Raw genomic sequence first — 14,323 nt, 5'->3', positions numbered from 1 at the left:
CTACACTCTGAAGCTCTTAGAATGAGATCGCGGCAACACGGCCTCTTTTTCGAAGACAATCGATATTGCGTTAATTGAAAAATATCATAACCGTGCCACTTTTTAAGTTAAGTTTCGTACACAATAAGATCCATCGAACAGTCGTTAAGTCAGTTAAAAGCCTTCGGGCGGCTTGAACAACTTTAACACCAGTTTGACCACTAACCATACGATAAGAAGAAAATCCGTCTTAAAGTACCCTGTGATAATAAAGGCTTTAAATGAGAAAATGCACAGCCATTAAAAATTTCTGCATAATCGCACGGTGACACGCTTCATTTGGTTCACTATGGGGATATTCTCATATTCAGTTGATCGCTTATAGTACGCAGTTATTTGAGCGTATTTTATGAAAACGTGTGAAATTGTGCCTCGCACATGCGCCGCGTCGGGTTTTAGTGGGTTGTGTTGTGGAAACATTATAATGGTGGCACATCTAAACAGGCAATGAACATTAACAAATCTAATATAAAAAATAATATAATTTTATTTTCAATGCAATTATTAGAAACGTTTATTAAGTTGTTAGTTAAAAATTCAGCAATTCAGCTTCATTGACACAATTAAATGGCCATTTTGCAAGTCAACCCTTAACGAAATCTACCTGAAACTTGACAAGACGGTTGTAAGGCATTGACTCATGATTAATTGCGCCCCCTTTCTTCATTTCCGTGCCTAAATATGACGTTTGATAAATTATGTTATTTGTATAAACGTTTAAGGCAAGTCATTTTCGTGATTAATGTCACAAGTATATTGGATATCGCATAGATCACTTAACCACTTTATGTGTAAGATGTGACAAGTTAAATTACTTTCCTTGAAGTAATTAGTCCTAGTAAAAGTAAAACTAAAATACGTATTTAATATTATTGTATTAAACATTATTGAGTGGTTTAATTATTTAATTCGGTCCTATCATTTATTGCCATTAAGTCGCATTGCTGTCAGCTTTCAAAGTTTAAAATTTTTCAGCCCCTAAATATTTATTTATTTGTTAAACCAAATAAATAAATAAGTTAATTATGTCGCCACTAACACAGCTAATATAGTAAAAAAGATATATATTACTCTTAACCGGCTCTTTTTCATGCTTGAGTAATTCTCTGATAGAATAGTCCAGTCATTATAGTAAGTTCACCTCGGAATTCGAGATACCCAGCTGTAAGTCTGTAAATACTTGTATATTGACACCCTAAAAGTTGTCTCAAAACCTACATATGGTAGGGTGTACGCAACTATAAAATTTCAAGGTCCAAAGTCTCAAAAACCGGTTTTTTGAGCTTTTTTTGTAAATATCCCATTTCCTATGGAATTTTTGCATTCGTATTCATTACCAATATTGTACAGTATAAAATTCTCTACGAATTTTGTTTGAATTTTTTTTTTTACGGCGAACCGTTTTCGAGATAGAGGGCGGAGAGCGCGCGGTCACAGGATCATTTCAAGTCAACCGGTGCCTCCGGTCGAAGATGCGCCATATATAGTTGATGAACTATCGATAAATCAATGATTATAATAATAAATAAATTTAACCCATTACTGTCCCACTGCTGAGCAAGGGTCTTCTCCCGTAATGAGGGAGGGGTTAGGCCTTGAGTCCACCACGCTGGCCAAGTGCGGGTTGGGGACTTTGCATGCCCTCAATAAATGTATTTAACAAATTTTATTCATGCAAGGTTTCCTCACGATGTTTTCCTTCACCGTTGGAGCATGTGACAATTATTTCTAATACTCACATAACTTCGAAAAGTCATTGGTGTCATCATTTTCTTCATAATTATATAAAATCTATATCTTTTCAATAATACTGATTTATTTGTTTTTTTTTCATCATGTAAGATGTTATTAATATTAATTAGGTTAAAATTCAAATATAGTGCCTATATTTTCATGAAAAATTCTGCAATTACATGGGCAGGTAAGTGTTGATAAGTTAATTAATACTGAATAAAAAGTGATAGGTTATGAAAAAAATGATAAAAAATAATGTAATAGTTAATAGAAATTGACAAATATTTATTAATCATTGATTTATCGATAGTTCATCAACTATAATATATATGGCGCATCTTCGACCGGAGGCACCGGTTGACTTGAAATGATCCTGTGACCGCGCGCTCTCCCCCCTCTATCTCGAAAACGGTTCACCGTAAAAAAAAAAATTCAAACAAAATTTGTAGAGAATTTTATACTGTACAATATTGGTAATGAATTTGAATGCAAAAATTTCATAGGAAATGAGATATTTACAAAAAAAGCTCAAAAAACCGGTTTTTGGGTCTTTGAACCTTGAAATTTTATAGTTGCGTACACCCTACCATATGTAGGTTTTGAGACAACTTTTAGGGTGTCAATATACAATTATTTACAGACTTACAGCTGGGTATCTCGAATTCCGAGATTCTTACCTAATTTAAGCTTAATTGACTGCACTAGAAATGAAACGTCGGTAAGTCAGTCAAGTGACGTCAAGGCCTTTTTCTTCATTAGAGAGGCTGCCACGTTACAGAAAAGGCAGATCTGAAGTGTGAAGAAAGCTAATGAGCTTTTTCATGGCTTTTATAATGACACAATAGTGCGAATAAAAACTTAGTTTCTTCTACACTCAATTTTTTAGGCTACAATGACATAAAGTTCGTTAATTTATAAGAATAAAAATAAGCTTTTCATCACTCATTTAAATAGAGCTAACGCAATTTTTTTATGAAAGTAAATGTTGTTAATCGGCAACTGAAAGCTTCTAAATTCTATTATTAATCAATAGAATTCAATCCTCTTTCTTACTCAGCATTTTACTTTTTAATTTTGTGTATTTTAGATGAGGCCGAATACATTCTTATCGGTTTTATAGCTGGCTGGTTACTGTAAAAATACCGCACGGATGCTTATTGCGATAAAAAAAAATATTATATGTTTTTAATTGCTAATGGCGTTGTATTAGTTATTCGTACTTTTCATGCCAGTTTGTAGTAAGTACAATGGTTTTTAAATAAATAAGTTAAAATAAGAGTTGTGTTATAAAATGTTTTTTAAATCTTATTTCGTAAATAGTGATCTCAATAGACATGCGTCGTATAAAAAAATATTTTAAAAAGTTATGCCAAACAGTAACTCGACTATAAAAATATTTAATCGGCTAAATATAATGTTACTGGCTTTATAACAGATAATAAAAGTAGATTAAAACTTTAAAGGCTCGGTGGAAGTGGGGCAGCGTTGAAATGGCGGCTGTGAGTACAAAGATACGCAGCAATTTTCCCGCCACAATGGAAACTGTCGCGCGGACCTTACAAGACGTTAAACTTCAGACCCTACATTGTAAAACCCGGTTTATATCACGAATACGTGTTTTAAAATGTGTTGTTGATATAAAATGAATGATTTATTATGGTGACTATTGTGAATTTTATCCGATATGCGTTCGTCACAATGCATTATCAAGTAAGTAATGATCACGTTTATTAATCTATAAAGAGGATATCTAGTGCCCCTACCTTTAACCCTTATTGTATTTATTTTCATAAAAAGGGACAACGATATCGGCAAAATTGTTTTTTTTTGGTCTCGAAGCGCGACTTTCTGTTAGCGATGCGATCATTAGCGTTACCAATAATATTTTTTAAATTTTCTTTCAAATCAACTTACCTTTGTAGATTAAGGATAAAGCAAAGATTTGATCTGCAAAATTAAAAGTAAACAAATGTATTTTCTTATTAAAATTTAATTAATGAATACATATTTTTCGCCACAAAAAGTGATTGATTCGAATTTTAATATATAAATAAAGGCCTATTTAGACGAAGAGAGTTTCTCGTCTCGAAGATACGATTATCGAAAGAATATAAAACATTTTTTTCGTCTAAACATTCGCTCTCCTCGCTCGTTGCTTAGGGCGAGAATTGCCTTGCAATGGAATATTGTTATATCCGTGTAAACATAATTTCAAAGCAATAATCGTATTTCGGGATTTTATGCCACTTGCCACCATGAGTGCAGTGCGCGAGGGTGTTTTAATTATGTCTGCTCTTCTAAGGCAAGAATTAATTAAACGGAATAAGAAGAAAAGGTGTTGGGTTAAAAAATGGATAGCCTGAAGAAATTATTTGGGAGCATCTAACACGTTGTGCCTTGAATTACAATTGGAAGATGAAGAGACATTCAAAAATATGTTTCGGGTTACGAAAACTTAACTCATATATTTACTTCAAGAAATTGGACCATCTATACAAAAAAGTGATACAAATATGCGCCTTAATGGGCCTTAATTTACCTGTATACTCTATAAGGAGATTAATTTAATACTTACATATGCTTTTATCGTTTTAAAAGTTTAATGCCTCATTAGACATCTCAAGACACAGATAAAAATTTGTGTTTTTAACAAATAAAGTTATATAAAACCCTGTACACTTTTGTTAAAACAACAAAACAATATTAAAACATAAGTCTTAGGTCGGTATACAAGTAAAATGCATTGTTGCATTGTTCACGAGTAACTAGCTAGATTCTTAGTTCTTAGAAATACATTTTAGAGCTTTTGATTCGCTCGGTAAATTGTTGAAAAGTCGCTAATTAAATATAAGGTACTTGTTGGATATATGCTTTGTTTCTCTTTATTGTCCTGAAAGTAGAACTTGATAGCAATAAATTTATAGTATAATTAGTAATTTTATGTGAAGTAGACAATTTCGTGTTTTTGTTTAACCAGGCGTTGAATATAACGAGAATCTGATCCTTTAATATTTATTATTATTTACCTTTTTGGATTAACTTCAATGTCCCATACAGATAGAAAAACAATTAAGGAATGATATCGCCCGTTTTACTGCTGCCAATTACCATCGTACGCGTATATTGGCAGTTATGTCAACGATTCCATTTTATTTGCGGCTCAGCGTAACTTAACCTTGTTATGTGTTGGACGTAATTGTATTACTTTTCAGTTTAATGGTAATATATTATTACATTTTCTAATCCTATTACATACATTTTTATCATCAAACTAACGGTTCGAATCGAAAATGTCTCATTTTCTTGGAATAATATTATGTTATCATATACTCTACTTTTCAGAAAATACGACAATTTACACGCTGAAAACTTAGTTTTTCCGCTTTATTAGATTGCCTCAACACTATTCGCACAAAACTATTACCGCCACTACTGCATTATTACTTCAATTCAGTATAATCAGTACCTTGTGCAAAACATTTTCTTCGCACTGAAATAGAAAATGCAAACTGCATTTTCCTCTTTATTTGTAAAGGCATACGAGGTCGCAACACTTGCAAAATAAATGTATAGTGTCAATAATAGTAATATGGGATTCCTTCAATATTGATAGGTGGTAGTTATTGGTTGTATAGAGTCGGAGGAAGTCGCGGTTCCTCGGCCGACTCGGAGCAGTCAGAGCTTCGTGCTTCAGTCCCGCCGCGGCCGTCGCGAGCGGCGGGTGCCGCTACCTATCACCTCCATAATATAACCTATATATCGCGACGCACAAATATATCCCATATAGTAACAAAAATATATTTATTTAAATAAACTTTAAACGTATGTGTGGTATGTTAAATAATATAATCTTTCGTTTAAAGATACATAAAAGGAATACTGAAAAAGCACAATCAAGCCTTTCAGTTATTACAGTTAGATAAAAGCTTAGTTCTATACACCTTCATTATCATATTTGATGAATTTACACTAAAGTGTTAATTTATACAGTTAACTCAACAGAATGCGAAGTTTTCTTTTGATCGCTGGAGTACATTTTTTCGCAGATTAATTTTGTTAGAAAATTTTTAGAATTTATGAATATTGAAGTGAGATCGTTTGCGTATTCTTTCATATAAATTGGAAGACAATATGTTCTTGTGATAGAATAACGCTATGTATTTCCCTTGAGAGTTCGGCCAGATGTGTTCGCGTTCATTACTTAACGTAATTTAATATAGTGAGACTATTCGCAGGATGTAGTATTTTTCTTTCATAATATCGCGGTGCTTTACGCCTATGTTATGTTTTTCTCACATAGTAATTACTCTGGGTCATATCTTTGTGTTATTATTCCACTATTATTGTATCTTATTGCATATGCTCGTATCCAAAGCTGTTAGGTGCCGTTGAAGCTAATTTACTTTATTTTTATGATTACGTTAGCAGGTAATAATAGAAAAATACAAAAATTTAATATCTGATAGAGTTTTATTTATCTTTTTGATGTTTCTGCCGTATATAAAGGAACGCAGTATATCTTTACTAAGTAGGTATTTAATTAAATTACCAGCCATTCCTAGATCACATACATAATAAATCCATATTGTATTTGTAGTCTATAATTTAAAATTTACCGAGTCTGAAATTCTATTCTACTTTTCTTCATTTACTCGGTGAATCAATACAGTCGAGTGCATCAACTGCGGTTTAATTACACACTGTTGTCAATTGACAATACACACTTGACACAATTGACAGCCGATACAGCTATCCATACTTCCATACTAATATTATAAATGCGAAAGTAACTCTGTCTGTCTGTCTGTCTGTCTGTCTGTCTGTCTGTCTGTCTGTCTGCTACTCAATCACGCCTAAACTACTGAACCAATTTGCATGAAATTTGGTATGGAGATACTTTGATACCCGAGAAAGGACATAGGCTACTTTTTACTCCGGGAAAATGACGCATTTCCCGGGAAAATTCAGGTGGCTAACGAAGTCGCGAATAATCAATATTGTAATGACATTAAATTAACAAAATTCCGTTGTCATGGCAACTGTTTTAATGGTGGATATGCCTTAGCGCGACTTGAAAAATAAAGCATATTTTATATCACCACGCTACGACCAATAGGAGCAGAGTAACAGTAATAAAGTGTTACAAAAACGTGGAAAATTCTGACCTATTCTCTCTTTTGTGACGCAAGTGAAGTTGCGCGGGTCAGCTAGTTGTACGATAAATTGATTTCCAATCACTGTTGACTCTTGAAAACCAAAACACGATCACGTATTATTTTCCTGAGTGTATCTGAAATGTCATGTACTACAATCCCTATAGACTTGTCTTCCTTCCACATTGATATGTTTTCGCTTCTCGTCGGTTGTGAGTACTAAAACCTGACCTCCTTGAATGACATCACCGATAAGACTCGCTGTCCTTCAACAATTAAATGTGTTCGTATTGAACTTGACATTGTACTTCTAAATTGGGAAAATACACGATGCTTAGATCAAATAGTTGTATAATAGATGAACCCACGTTGTTTCCATAATTGATGTTTTATGTACTATTTACAACTGCGCGTAAATATTTATGGTATCACAGCTGTGGAACTTCACGTTTTGAACATTTAATATTTGTTTGTAAACGAGTTGTATCATCAAAGTGACTGTGGCTTTCAAATCGAAGTCTGCATTATTATGTGCGAATATATGAAAGTTTAAATGGAACATCTGTGGATTCTCTTGAATAAAACAAAAGCCTTATTTCACGCTGCACATTTTGTCAAAGAGCTGATTGTTTTACAATTTAAAACGTTCGATGACCGATACCTACTACATTAGTCTTTTTGACGCAGTATCCTCTTTTGTTAGTAGTACTTTATCATCCCGTTTGTGCCCATGGAAATCCTTATAGAATGATTTACTTGTAAAAACACCCTAGGGAATATATGATTTAATTAGTGTCTATCCATTAATTATGTTAGGCAATATAACAAACGTATACAAATAAAACAGTGCATTAAATTTGTAGAAACAGTAACGTTCCTGTTGTAGAGCAACACGTGCGATTTCCGCCGGGAACACGGGACGCGAGTTTTATTGAAACCAAAAGCATTGTCTAATCCTTTGTTGACAAGCCTATTGTACCCACGTGCGTGCTCTCATTACAAAACATGCCTACGTTATTGAGATACAGTCGTGATTAAACTCGTCTAAAGTCATATTTTATCCTGTAACCTCGGGAAAATAGGCTCAGGTTCAGCCGTGTAAAAAGATGTCTGGGAAAGAGTGATAAAGTATGCCTATCTATTTGACATATTTTTACATGAAGGAGCTCTGAAAGTAGTGCGATTTCACATTTTTGTATCTCTTGTTGTCTAAAATTCGCGTATTTCAGCTGGCAATCTGTAGAAATGACAATAATTTGCTATTAAAAAACAAATTATCATTGGTTTAAAATTAGGTTTTTACTGCCCGCATAATATTAGGTATCTCAATTTATTTGAATCCTTAATTTGTTATTAAGGATAATTGGTTTATGATTCGTTAAATATTTAATTCGTCGCAGAATTGTCTTTTATTCGTTCTAACAACGTATTTTAGCTCGTTTATTATGTCTTTGGTAGTTTGGTCTTAACGAATGTAAATTAGGTGAATCATATAACTCGGAGAGGTGGGCGACTAATGTCTTGCTACTGAACATACTTAGCATACGTTACACCGTGCTCTTATAAGGCGAATATTTTAATTAGTTACTCTCTTAGATTTGCAAACCAAACACACGCAACTTAATTCTAGTGAAACATTTTAGTACTTAACTGAATTTTAAAACATGCTACAATTCAATTAAAATTCATTTTGAGGAGCGTGTCGCGAAATAAACAGCAGTTACGTTACATATTATAAGGTACATTAGCATACCCTTAGTAATGCGTTATCCCTTTGATGATACGAGGTCGTTTCAATCGCTTTGGTTGTACGTAAGCTAAGTGGAATACAATCGGTACAGGTATTCGCCACAGTTAAGTACTTTATGTCTGCTAGTGCTACTGCTCGTACGTATGCCAAGGTCAGAAATGATAGATCTACTTACAAACAGATTTATTGCTTTAGGAATTTGGTTTAAAAATATGTGATATGTATTGCGCCTTAGGTTTTACACCTTAGTATTAACTAATGCTGCAAAAGGTTTCAGGTACCGAACTCGGAAAACACCGGGTGCTTAATTAAGTAATAATCTTTGTAGTGAACGAACGTTTGTATTCCGGGTATTATACTTACTTCAATGACACACACAATTCAGGTGGAGCCGGGGGCATAAGTTTGTATATGCTAATTAGAGAACTACGGCGCAATATCATACTTAATATTATAAATACATAAACTAAACATTTATTACGGTCCGAGCCATAAATGAAGTACTTTTTGCAACAACATTAAACTTGAATTAAAAATCAATTTGTATTCAATGACCGTGCTACCATTACGGCATTACGCGCATGGTCGATGATCGGCGACACGCCAGTGCGGATATTGTTCTAGTCATTTGCTAAATTAATAAAATATGATTAGTTTTATCGTAAGTATCGCTAGAGGGCGCTGTTTATCGCTACTTCCTTATTCCGTCGCCGCCGTTTCTTATCAAGGATTGAATATAATTTTTATGGAATCGCACCTCACATATTTCATGCTGCTGGTAAACTATTAGCAGGTTATTAAATAAAATTGAGATACATTTCCGATCAATATTTTTGACACGTTAAACTTAATTTTAATGTTTTAAAGGAATGCGCGCGTGAGGCAAGCCTATACATTATGATGAAGTATATACCATCGTATAGCGTTTTAAAAAGGAAAAACACGTGAAAAGAAATAAAAAGTCCGCCCTTATACTTTACTTTGATTTACTGCTCACAAAATGTCCTTATATAAATCAACGCGAAAATATATTCCGTGAATTCCCTACACATTGGATATGTTTACACGTGTATTTCTTATCTAATAATAAATTCAGACGAAAAGTGGTGACATTTCATGTAGGTAGCTCTCAGAATTGGTTTGGCATTGAAATTCAGTCCTCTAGACAGGAATCCTTTTGTAGTGGAATAAGAAATATCTGTTTAACCCACTTTAGTAGATTTAGCATAAACGCTACTGAAATGAAATATAAGCGTAACTGCTGTAGCTGTACAAGCACATTTTACTAAACATTTTACATTCATATCCATATTTTACTTTTATTGAGCCAGCGTTTTCAACAATCTAATAGAATATATGTTTTTAAAAACAATAAATATTATTTGGAGCTCTACCAATAGCTTTCATTTGTTCCTGTTTTTATTCCAATTTATAAAATTCTGCGCTGCTATTGAAAAACTAACAAAGAGCGTATTTTACGATATTAGTCCAGATCGGTATTAGGGATCGGTTAACAAAAGGATTTGGAACAATAAAACGCAGATTGTTATCATTCCTTTTGTCTTCTGTTTAGGGTTAGCGATAAATTCCTAGCCCGTTTTGGGCACAATTAAATCTTAAATAGTTTTGCAGACTTTAGCGGGGCAAATGGGACAATAAAATAGACTAAACGATGTCCTCTTGCAAATAAGATTCAAGAAGTTAGTCGATAGAAACCAAAATAATGACACATTTTTCTCATAATAATATATGACTACCCCACTGTCCAAGTACAATACATATGCCTAGACACAAAATACGCTTAACAACAGCAAGCTACATTTCATTTCTGTTTTTCCTGTGCCTATACTGAATGCAACCCTTTAAAGTAGTCATGAAAATTACACACGCGATGCTACTTTGATTTGAGTAGTTTACAATATTTACCTAAATCACTCAAATTACTGTTATTACATGTCATATGTGTTGGACGTTATGATAGCCTAGTATTACAATAATAAAATACATTTTCCAGAATGACGAAGTAGAAGCAATTTTAATAAAAAATGTGAACTAATCAGGTCTAGATTTAGAACCATTTGTGTCACATGACCTAACAAAAATCGTAATGATGAATGAAAGCCATAAAATTGTGAAATGAGTGGTAATCATATTGATGACAGTTGTGTACAAACACGCCAAGGTTCTTAATATGAAGCAACACGAGTACAAACTATTAAAGAAATTAACCTAATGTCAAGATCATTATAATTGGGGCTACAAATCAGAGCACTGCCCTCGTTTAATTAATTACGAGACGTTTAGATCATTAGTTTTGCTTCATATTGTAATTTGGGAAAAAACTTTCTGCGTCATGTCCACGAATCTAAAATAATCTACTTTTTCTGAATCCTTCATGAATAACTGATTCATTTCAGACGCCTACGACATACAAAAAGGTAGTAATGGGGATGTTTGTCCAAGAATCATGAAGGGATCCCATACGTGACATGACAGACGTGATTGTATTACCAAACACTGGAATACCCACAAATGCTATAGAAGGACCATAATACCAAAAATTCGATATTTGTAATACCTATAATAATATGTCTATAGCAAATACAAACCATCCGAAGATCGGAATTCATTTTGAAAAGCCAAAGCGTAGCTGCTTTCCAAAACTTAGTTGTTTGGTATTCTCATAAATCATCCCAATGATGAACGTACGTGTAATCCCTTAAATTATACAGCGAAGTTTCATTTGTTTCAAGTTGTTGGAAGTTTGTAAGGGATTTTAATGAACCGTTATGTACATTCCTTCGACTTATGTTTACCGCCCTTTAGATATGATTTTCAATACAAATCACTTCTTTTTTTACTCAATTGCTAGTTTAAATCTCATGTGTACTAAGTGTACTTTTATTGTAGTACTTTTAATTTTACGGCTATAAGTAATTACTTCTCAGTTTCAAAATCTAACGTGAACTTACAAGTACAATCCGATAAAATGTAGAAAACTTTTATTCGAAGAAGTTTAGAATGTTTACCCAAAATTATCGATAAAACTTAAAGTAGGAAGGAACTCCAATCTTCAAAGTAAATTCCGTGAGCACACATATGGGTTGAGTGGAAGCAAATAATTTAAACTTTTTTAATCTGGTCTTGTGGCGTGTCATCGCTTTTTCCTTTTCTTAACGATAGAGCGCCGGAATGAAAAACAAACTGCGTTTTTCATGAGCGGTTCCATTTTCTCGTTCTTTTTGTGGTTTCTCCGAGGGTCGAACGTGTTTTAAAAGGTTACCAACACATCTACGTCTGCATAATGTATGTTCGCATTGGTCTTTGTTGAAAAAGGAAGGCATAAGGGCCGTGACTCTTTGTGACGCAGTCTTGTGATCATTGTAGCTTAACTATTTATTGTAACTCTTTCGTTCAATGGTTTTAGTTGTAGTGTACACAGTTTCTTCTGCTTAATACTGGTGATTAACAGTACCAATAGGTAATATACTATACAATGTAATATACTTGCAAATAATTCTCAATCAAACTTGAAAATGTTATGTTTTCGTCGAAATAATTGTTCCAATATCAGCAAGCTAAACAGATTATTTTTGGCTGCACAAGGCTGCATATTATTGTGAAGATAAAAATGTCATATCTTTTTACACGCTAAAAGATAACAAAAATATTATAGGGTTTATGATATTGCGATAAAAGGACTATGGGCAAAAATGTATGGGCTCCGTCCCCACCTACCAACAAACATGGAACTGATACCAACGTGTTCATAAAGTGCCCCCTATTTAATTAAAATCCTTTGTTTTTGATAAATCAGTGGGAATATATATTTAAAAAAAAAAACAATTTGTAATTATTATTTAACGTATATTTTTATTTTACATTTGTAAGTTATTTTAACATTATTGTTATATTACAGTACTCACTCATATGTATAATAATGTCCTCCTAGCCGCCGATATACGGCTACGGCGGTCAGTTTCATTGAAACTGGCCATCTGTGCCGGACTTTGTTTACAGTGTCCAAGTGTGTGCACAATACACAGGTACACTCTCTATTCCATCACTCTCATAGTTTGGTGGGACGGATAACCGACACGACCAGTGAGAGGTCAGGCGCAGGACCGACGGCTTTACGTGCTCTCCGAGACACGGAAGTCTTCGACCTCAACTTCCTAACTCCGGGCAATCTCTAGGAAATTCTTAACAGAAAATCTCAGAAAAGACTGTTTGGCCCGACCCAGGATTCGAACCCGAGACCTCTCGCACCGCAGTCGCATATACTACCGACCGCGCCACAGAGGCACTCATATGTATACACTTATATCATTTCCATTATATGGTTAAAACATGTTATTGATTTCATATTTCAATAATTATTTTTACTCGTCAATTATAATGCTGTCTAACAGATGCGCTGGCAGATTAAAATCTGATCAGATCTAAAATCGTGGGTTGGAGAGCGGGGGGAGGGGGTTATTTTGTACCCAGCTATCTTTATGTGCATGCGGCGTCCGCCGCTGTGCACTAATTAATAAATAAATGAGCATGTATTTTGGAATTAGTCGTCAATAATACGTTAACGAGATATTTGTTTAAACGTAAGATACTATGAGAACCCCATGCATTTGGGCAATGTCGCCATAGTATAAAAATATCGTCTTGCCAAGATATATCAATTGAGCTACATTTCATTTTTGTTGATGGGTGGGGACGATTCCGCCCATAGTCCTTTAGATCGTGATTCCGGTTCATAAAATGTTGATGTCCCTTTTAACCATAAAACATACTATATACCTATATTTACTTATGCTCTATGGATGCTATTCATATGCAGTGGTAGTAATGAAGATTAACATGGATTTTCGTTTCGACAATAGACAAAATAAAATTACCTGCGATTGATTTTCATCAAGCCATCTAGCCAATCAGATAAACGATCGATTTGATACCTACTTCTTGTCACAGCTAGGTCAAAGGCATAGTACCCATAAGGACATCAAGACAATCCGGTAATATAGAGAAACTAAACACATTAAAAGTGTTTGAACATCACCAAATAATGTCGTATATTTAGAAGTCGGTATTGTGATATACACTGCGGCATATGTCGACAATCCTTATCATTATCATATTAATATGATTTGCAAGGCAAACAGTGATAACATCTCCCTCTGCAATATTAGTACGTATGTCAATGCAGTAAGGGTGCGATATTTATACTGATGCTGATATCGTTGAGGAAGTAGTGTTTAGTCAGTATTGCGTGCGGCTTGACGTCTCACTTTGACGATATTACATTTTATAGCGATCGTACCTGAGTAAAATAATTTATAAATAAAAAATATTTCTATCATACTTGAACGCGATATTATTATTTATCGTCTTATTATAGTTTTTATTCATCATCTTATGTTAATTTCTTAGTGATTTATTTAAATATTTCCCAGTCTTTTTTGCCCACTGTATAGGTATAGAGTCCTTGAAAACTCAATACCTTCAGTCACATTCTTTATTTTTTCATTATTGCGTATAAAAGATAGATATTGAAACCCTTTCGACTTTCACTTATTCTAAGACGAAAAAAACATCCACTTATTCTCTATGACTGGCGTTTTTAACGATATCCGCAGTTAACAATAGTGTT

General features: G+C 33.8%; 1 protein-coding gene across 2 annotated transcripts in view; it reads left to right on the top strand.

The window, feature by feature from the left end:
- The window catches only part of Flo2 (flotillin-2), a 268,758-nt gene that overhangs the window by 248,898 nt on the left and 5,537 nt on the right, over positions 1–14,323 (top strand). The window lies entirely within an intron of this gene.

This window comes from Anticarsia gemmatalis, chromosome 20 (genome assembly GCF_050436995.1).
Source record: "Anticarsia gemmatalis isolate Benzon Research Colony breed Stoneville strain chromosome 20, ilAntGemm2 primary, whole genome shotgun sequence".
Classification (NCBI taxonomy): domain Eukaryota; kingdom Metazoa; phylum Arthropoda; class Insecta; order Lepidoptera; family Erebidae; genus Anticarsia; species Anticarsia gemmatalis.
Note: the sequence above shows the minus strand (reverse complement) of the source record. Positions and strands in the feature narration are given on the sequence as shown.